This window comes from Artemia sp. Qi Xiang Cuo, unplaced genomic scaffold (genome assembly GCF_049724085.1).
Source record: "Artemia sp. Qi Xiang Cuo unplaced genomic scaffold, ASM4972408v1 HiC_scaffold_432, whole genome shotgun sequence".
Classification (NCBI taxonomy): domain Eukaryota; kingdom Metazoa; phylum Arthropoda; class Branchiopoda; order Anostraca; family Artemiidae; genus Artemia; species Artemia sp. Qi Xiang Cuo.
Window position 1 is genome coordinate 1 of NW_028297841.1, and position 8,294 is coordinate 8,294.

Consider the following 8,294-nt stretch of genomic DNA (forward strand, 5'->3'; position numbering starts at 1 on the left):
ATATATATATATATAAAGATTTTTGAACTTGTAGGTTTCCGGAATTTGCAATCATACTATGAAATCGAAAGAAAAGAGGAAAAGAGAAAAAAAAAGAAGAAAAAAGATTGTGAAAATCGTATTGATTATTCTCCTATAGTAAAAATTGATGCTTGATGGTGGGCGTGGGGCGACCCCGCACCCGCCAAAATTTTTTTTTGAGCATTTAGTGAAAACAGATGCGATCTAGTAAATTTTTGCTCTCCGATTTAAATTCTTCCAGGTCGGGGTGGCAAACCTGAATGAAATTTTAAAGTGTTTGCCAGAAGAAGCATCACGGATTTGTGTTTATTTGTTGTTGTTGATTTTTCCAGGGGTGATCATATGAAACCAACGGTACTAAAATTTCGCAAGAGGGCTGGTTTAAACAAAAATTAAAAGATCTAATGTCCTTTTTAAGTGATCAAAGAATTGGAGGACAACTAGCCCCCATCCCACGCATTTTTTTCCTGAAAGTCCTCTGATCAAATTTTGCGATAGCCATTTTATTCAGTATTGTTGAAAGGTACAATATATATGTCTTTGGAGATGTCATGGCCCCTCAGAACCACAGAAGAAGGGCCGTAAGTTATGAAATTTGCCCATTGTTTACATATAGTATTTGTTATAGGGAAGTATATCGACATTTTCCAAGGGAGAAAGGAGATCTTCTGGGGATGGATTTTCTATGGGGAGAATTTTCCATTGGGATGGAAGTTTCTGGGGGTGAACTTTTCAGGGGAAATTTTACATGGGGAGAATTTACCAGAATTTGTATAAAGAATGTTTGTTATTTGTCTTTTTTCTCGTTGTTGATCCCATTGTACATGTAGAGACACTCTGAGGGAACTCTCAGGGGGAATTTTTCGGGGGGGGGTGTTTTCCAAACAGGGATATTCCCCAATGACCTTAAAAAGGATCAGAAACTAAATGAATACAAGTCTTTCTTCAAATAAAAGTATAGTAGGGCGTATTTTTCAAGCAGAATCGTAAGCAAAACATTTTTTGAGAAGGATTCGCAGCAGGGATGGAATTGTCCGGGGGTAATTTCCTGGCGGAAGAATTTTACATGGGAGGAACTTTATATAAAGGAATTTTCTGTGGGGATATCTTCCACAGAGGGGATGGATTTCCTGGGATTATCTGAAAAACGATCGGAAATAAATACAAAAACTAGTTTTTTCTACCTAAAGTAAGGAGTGACATTAAAACGTACAGAAATTATTCCGTATATGACGGGAGCTACTCCCTCCCCAATACCCCCCTCTCTACACTAATGTTCGACCTTTTGTCTAACTTTTTCAAGAACGATTCTTGAAACACAAGGGCCGTGCCACACTTAGGGTAAGCACACACCCCTCCACCCTTGGTGAAGAGGGGCGGAGCCACCCCCCCTCCACACACATATTGTTTTCCCTAGATGCATCCAACGGAAATTTTGAGATATAAATTTTGTTAAAATGGTCCAAAGAACATATATAAATACCCTCAGAGTTTACACAACCCATAAGAGCCCTGGGACAAGGGTTGTAAGTTATGCCCCAGGGGCATATATGGTTTTATGGACGGGGTAGTCGTTTAAGCTTTAGTTGGGGCTCGTTTTTTTTATGTTTATTGTCATTTCGCATATAAAAATGTTCTGTGAGGGAAACCCCCCCCCCGCGCCTATCCGGTCCGACAACCGGCAACCTATCAGCAGGTGCAGTCAGCTATTTTTCTCCACCTTGTTAAAAAGTCCATTAATTGTGCCTGTGGGGATGTAAACCCCTGGGTTGAAGGGCAGTCCAGCTTACCTATTGTTCCGCAACGTCGCTTGACTCCTGGATTGTACCTTATGACATACACAAGAAATACTCTGATTGGCAAAAAGCTACCAAAAGAAGTGAAAATGCTGACCCTCATGCCCACCATACCTGTCAAGCGGAACTCTCGTAGGAAGATGAGCCTTAAACTCCGACAATTAGTTTCTTACTGTTTATATGTTTTCATGACTTTTGTGATTTCACACTAGTTCATTTTTTATGGATGAACTAAATGAATCTTTTTCGTTTTCATTGTATTCGATGTTAACTGACCACTTTGAAAGAGGTTTAAAAATCGGAAAAAAAACTAGTTTCTGAGGTTTCAAGATTAAAAATATTATAGACAAAATATGGACATAATTTGACTGAAAAGGACACGTTTTTGTGTGCTCAAGGGACATATTCATTGACCAAAAAGTTGGCAACCCTGCCCATGTCAATACTGATTATTTTCTCTACTGTTTGATGTAACACAAAGTATAAACACATACTGACAAAATTCTTCAAAAGTGACCCCGCGTACCTCAGCGGCTCTAGAGGGGAAATGCAGTACTACTTAATTACTCGAACCCAATAAATTAAATTTAATACAGCTTTTACGGAACAAGTATAATCACCTACAGAACTTGTGATTGTGTCCCCCAGGTTCGCATAGGTATGGAATCGTCTCCGGAGCCGCAGACAAAGGGTCACCTTTTTTGTTTGGAGAGGGTAGGTTTTGTCCAGTGCTTCCACTTTTCGATTTCAAATTTTCCCTATTTTTATATCAATTTTCCCTTAAATTCCCTATGTTTACGTCTGAATTCTCCCTATTTTTCTCCCTAGAAAGAAGGGATATTTGCTTTACATTTCTACACAATCAACATGATAGCATGATTTGATGCTGCACAGCGCAGCATCAAACTGTTATTTTTTACTTCAGATATTGATATATATACATATATATATATATATATATATATATATATATATATATATATATATATATATATATATATATATATACTAAGAAAGTTTAATTAAGTGTAATCTCAAGCACTTCATCGCACTTGGTGTTAGGTTTCGTCTTGAAGCCAGTGATAGGTATGCTGACAGTTGATGAAGTTTTATCTTCGTTTTTCAACCAGTAATTGACTCGAACAAGTGAGACTAGTGTGGAATTCTCGATACTATTTCGGATATCTGTTTTGATTAATTTCAGGGGACTAAACAAACGCTCAGTTGGTATAATGGCAAAAGACAAAGAAAAGATCAGTGATATGCGTTTCCGCAATTCTGGATACTTAATTTCGCCACTGCGAGTATCCAAACAAAATATATTAATCCACTACTTCTCAACTGACAGGTCTTCAACCTGGGCATCTCCCAAATGAAGCTCAGTGACATCAGTCATTGTCTATGACCTCCATTCTACGTCCATTTCTTGGAGGCAACACTTTTCTCTTAGAACAAGAAATCTCACAAACAGGATGCAATTCTGACTATAGAGGTAAGTTTATATCTTAGCCACCTGAATAATCCGTCAATATAAACCTTGCCCACAATTGCTGCATAGCCTAACCAATGCTCCCTTATGTCGGCAGTTTAAACAAATCAAAGCTATTGCATAAAAAATAAAATAAATACTAGGCTACCTAAATAATATTCCAGGGTTCAGCTTTTTGAAATTTCGACAATTACAACACCGTAAGCCAGTGTTGCTACATAAGCCTTTTTAAAAACCGAGCATACGCAATTTTTGAGAATTTTTCAGACTGTTTGAAAAAATAAAATTTTCTCTTAAAATCCTTACTTTACTCCAGATTTCCCTAAAAGCCATTTCTTTACCCAAATTTCCCTTTGTCCCTAGAATCAAAATAAGTGTCCCTAAAAGAAGTGATTTCTCCCTAGAAGTGGAAGCCCTGGTTTTGTCAGTACTTGTTGTATGTTTTTATACTTTGATGCAGGGTTGCCACCGTCAGTAGGATTTTACTAGATCTATTAAAAAAAAAAAAAAGCTAGTAAATTTAGAGCATCTAGTAAATTTTCCGAAATCTAGTAAAAACTAGTAAAAAGTCATGATTTATAGTAAACAAAACTTTTTTTTATTTTCCATGAATTCAGGGAAAATAATTATCGTAAACATATGACAATTTTTGCGTGTCTGTTTTACAATTTACAATTTTGCTTGCCTGTCTCAGAGACAGACAAGCAGTCACCTATTTTCATAAACAGACACTTCACTTCTGGCGTCTAAAGGTCGACAAAATCAGCTTTCTGTGTATCAAATCTTACTAACTAAAAATGACACTATAATGACACTTGGATTTGTGACGATTGGGAATCTATTGGAATCAAAACAAAAGCCAACCACCCATGGTGATTAGGTGAACCTCGTCAGTTTTAAAATTTTTATTGAGGAAAAAGGAACCTGCTTAAAGAAATTAAAATTAAGTAGAAATGTAACATTATATATATATATATATATATATATATATATATATATATATATATATATATATATATATATATATATATATATATATATATATATATATATAGTATATATATATATAAAAGAAGAAAAAAGGAAAAAGGATTGTGAAAATCGTATTGATTATCCTCCTATAGTAAAAATCGATTCTTAATGGTGCGCGTTCGGCATAGCCGCACGCGCAAAAAATTTTTTTTGAGCATTTAGTAAAAACATATGCGATCTAGTAAATTTTTCCTCTCCGATTTAGTAAATTCTTCCAGGTCAGGGTGGCAACCATGCTTGATCATGAAGGAGGCGCTCCCAGGGTGAAACATTTACGGTGAAATTAGTACGGGACAGCACCCTCGAGCCGTCCAATGGTGGTAACTTACTGGTGCCATTTTTGGTAGTTGGGGACTGTGGTTGTATAGAATGATGTCCACGTCTGGCTCTATTTTTTATCTGCGGAATTCTTCATATTTGATGTCATTGTTACTTGTCAGAACAAATAAGAAACTATTTTTAATTAAGGTAATACTGGGACCTGTAAAATTGAGCAGTGTGCTCTTTTGAAAAAATGAATACCTAGAGATAATTACATGTTTTAAATATTACGGAAGAATTGTGCCTAAAATCCCAAGCATCTGAGAGAATTGGGGGTATACTCTATAGATTCCTATTGCATTTTGTCTTTTAAAATACTCATTAATTATTAAATAATTATTTTTAAATTGAACTTTTGATCTATCAAATGTGATTAATTAATTTTGTTTTACACAAGTAGTTTAAAAACATTTGTTTAGGAACTGGGTCCCCCCCCCACATTTCATACATTCCATTTCTGTTTCCCACTATCAAAAAACCTTTTACTTACATCCCCCACCGCGGCGGGGACTATTTATATAGGGGGGGGGGGACTGTTTCGACCCTACTGTATAGAACCATCCTTTCACTGAAACTTATTTTTAGCCTTATTAATGAAGATTTATTTTATTTTCTGTTGATGTAGTTTTTGAACCAGGTAATTAAATTTGCCCATGAGTTTTTGCTCATTTACAATTTTTTATAAAAGTATGATATTTGGTAACATATGGAATTGATTTAAATTTTAAGTCATTATTTCTGTCGAAAAGTGTTAAAAAAACAGATAAGGATTTACTAGTATTTACTTTTCCATAATCAAGTAATCTAAATCTAATGTCAGTGCTTTGGCCTCTCCTAAGGCCATGTTAACCTTTTGCCTTTTACTAAGGGCGACAATAAGGATGTGCCCTTTGTACTTTAAGATGAATTTTTGAATGCAACAAAAGAAGGTAGTCTCAACCCTTGCGGCAGGTTCTTATACTTCAAGATCACTTATATCAGAAAACCCAGCACTCATTTTTTGACAAAACGTAACCTACATGAGAGGTCTGCAGGTACCCACCTTGAAGACACGGTATCGATCAGTAGTTAGACAAATAACACTGGAGACTGGAGGACTCTTCAAGTCATATATGAACTAAAAGTCAATCTTTTCAAAAAAGAAATTTTGAAATTATGGGCATATAGCAAAAAGGGACAGTCATTGTGAAATTTATCAAACATTCCAGGGGTTTCTAAATAAGCCCTGTTTATAGTGAAGCATACATGATTAGTGTTGTTATTCGCCTAGATGAATGCAGATATTTAGTGTTAAGGATTTGTTGTCATCTTTTACAGATTTTCTATAGGGTAGCTCATTTAAGCGGGGGATGACTGCTCCAAATCGGTACTGGCTCGGCGCACTAGAGAACCAAATCGTTGACAATCTTGAGTCCCATTTTGTTTGAGTCCTTCGTTACCCGATGTCTAGCGAAATTATTTCCATTCCAGTTTAGGAGGTTTTTCTAAAATGAAATGAAATAAAATTGGATGAATATATAATAGTTTATAAACAAATTTGGGCTATATATTTGCACTTTAGGGAGGTGGGGGGTAAAGCACAGCATACATTAAATACGTAACCTAACCTAGGTACCTTTCTCCCTTTCTACTTTGTTTCTACCAAGTCTTTCAAGCTCGAGTCCATCTTATAGGACTTTTGTTTCATTTTCTATTGCCTTTCTACGGTTCAAAGCTTAGGGCTCTTTAGTAAGTTTGTACTCAAATTCTACTATAAAACTGGAATTATGCTTGAAGGCCATCTATTTTTCAATTCAGTGTTTTTGACAAATTGTTATTAAAAATATGGAATTATTAAATGAATATAGTAAATGACAAACAAAAAATATAAAAAAAAATAAAAATAAATTAAGTAACCATATACTTTATGACGCATTACTGTAATTTGTACTTTTATGTTGTTAGTTTGATTGAGAATTCTGATTTTTTTTCCATCTTTTTATAAACTTTAATAATTTCATCATACGGTATCATGTGGATTATTAAAAAGGATCATCAGTGAATACCTGCAGAGTAAATGGGGGGGGGGTATTTTAATGAAAGTTTTTTGTATAAATCCCCATATAATATTTTTTTTTTTTTTTTTAAAAAAAATAAAAAAACATTAAAAAAAATAAAAAATTTAAATATTAAATACCTAAAAAATTTTTTTAATCATAAAAATTTTTTAATTATAGATTATCGGCCGGTTTGCAAAGATCAATGTGTAGTATCTGTTCTTATCAGCTTAATATCTGATAAGGTCCCTACATGGGGCCCAGAACATTAAACTGATTTTTGAAAATCGGAGGGATGTGTCCATCTTTGGATCAAATTTAATAATGTCACAATATAAGTTGTATTATTACCAAGTATATTGAGTGAATACCAGTAGCTTCAACGGGGGGGGGTATTTTTATGCAAGATTTTTTTAGAAGTACCCCTAACAGAATAAAGAAATTCTTTTGTGGGTTTTTTTTTTATTTTGGGGATGTTTTTTTTTTTTTTTTTTTTTTTTTTTTTTTTTAAAAAAAAGATAAAATAATTTAAAATTAAATTTGTTTATGATTTTAAAAAACTATTGCAATAGTATGTTTTTGATGCTTTTTATAAGTAAAAATGTTCTTAGCATGGCCAACAAAAAAAGTTAAAATAAATTTTAACTTAAAAATTTCAAATTAAAATTAGAAGTTAATATGGATCAACAGGGTATTTTTTTTTGGGGGGGGGGATTTTAAAAGACAACATAGACATTTCATGATTTCATTTGGTGACACAGGGCGATAACACAAGAACGGCTCAGGGTACTACGTTTAAAGTGTCGCGACATGTTCAATATGAAATTGAACTAAATCAAAATACAATATTTTCAAATTGTTTTATTTTCTTTTGCGGGGGGGGGGGTGGTCTAATAAAATTTAATATTTTCAAAAATGAAAAAAAATGTGAAATTATGGGCAGATAGCAAAAATGGCCCGTCATTTAGAAATGTGGCAAACCTTACAGGGGTTTTTAAATAAGCTATGTTTATAGTGAAGTAGAGATGATTACTGTTGTTAGTTGCCTAGTTGCATGCAGCTTTTCAGTGCTAAGTATTTTTTGTTATCTTTTACAGATTTCATCCGAGGAAGCTAATTTTAAGCGGGTAAGTAATGCTCCAAAGAGCTATTGGCTCGGCGCAATAACGAGCCAAGTCGTTTACACCCTTGAATCCCCATTTTGTTTAAACACTTAGTCATCCTATGTATGGCGAAAGTATTTCCATTCCAGCTTATGATGTTTTTATTAAATAAAATGTTATTATTTAAATAAAATAAATTATTATTAATTTATAATATTTTATAAACAATTTGGGGATATTTCTTTGCACTTTAGGGAGCGTGGGGGTAAAGCATAGCATATATTAAATACGTAACATAACTTAGGTACTTTTCTCCCTCCTAAACCCCCAGAAAATATATTTGCACATTAGGGGGGGGGGAGGGTAAAGCATAATAAATATTAAATACGTCACCTTACCTAACCTAGGGACCGTCCCCCCCTAAACCCCAAGTCTCCCGCCTAGCGCTCGGGGGGGGTAAGGCATAGCATACATTAAATACGTAACCTCACCTCGG

The 8,294-nt window shown here is 34.4% G+C and overlaps 1 pseudogene; it reads left to right on the forward strand.

The window, feature by feature from the left end:
- The first annotated feature begins 6,871 nt into the window (after window positions 1–6,871).
- On the forward strand, window positions 6,872–7,051 carry LOC148938823 (U2 spliceosomal RNA; annotated as a pseudogene).
- Window positions 7,052–8,294: the final 1,243 nt, after the last annotated feature.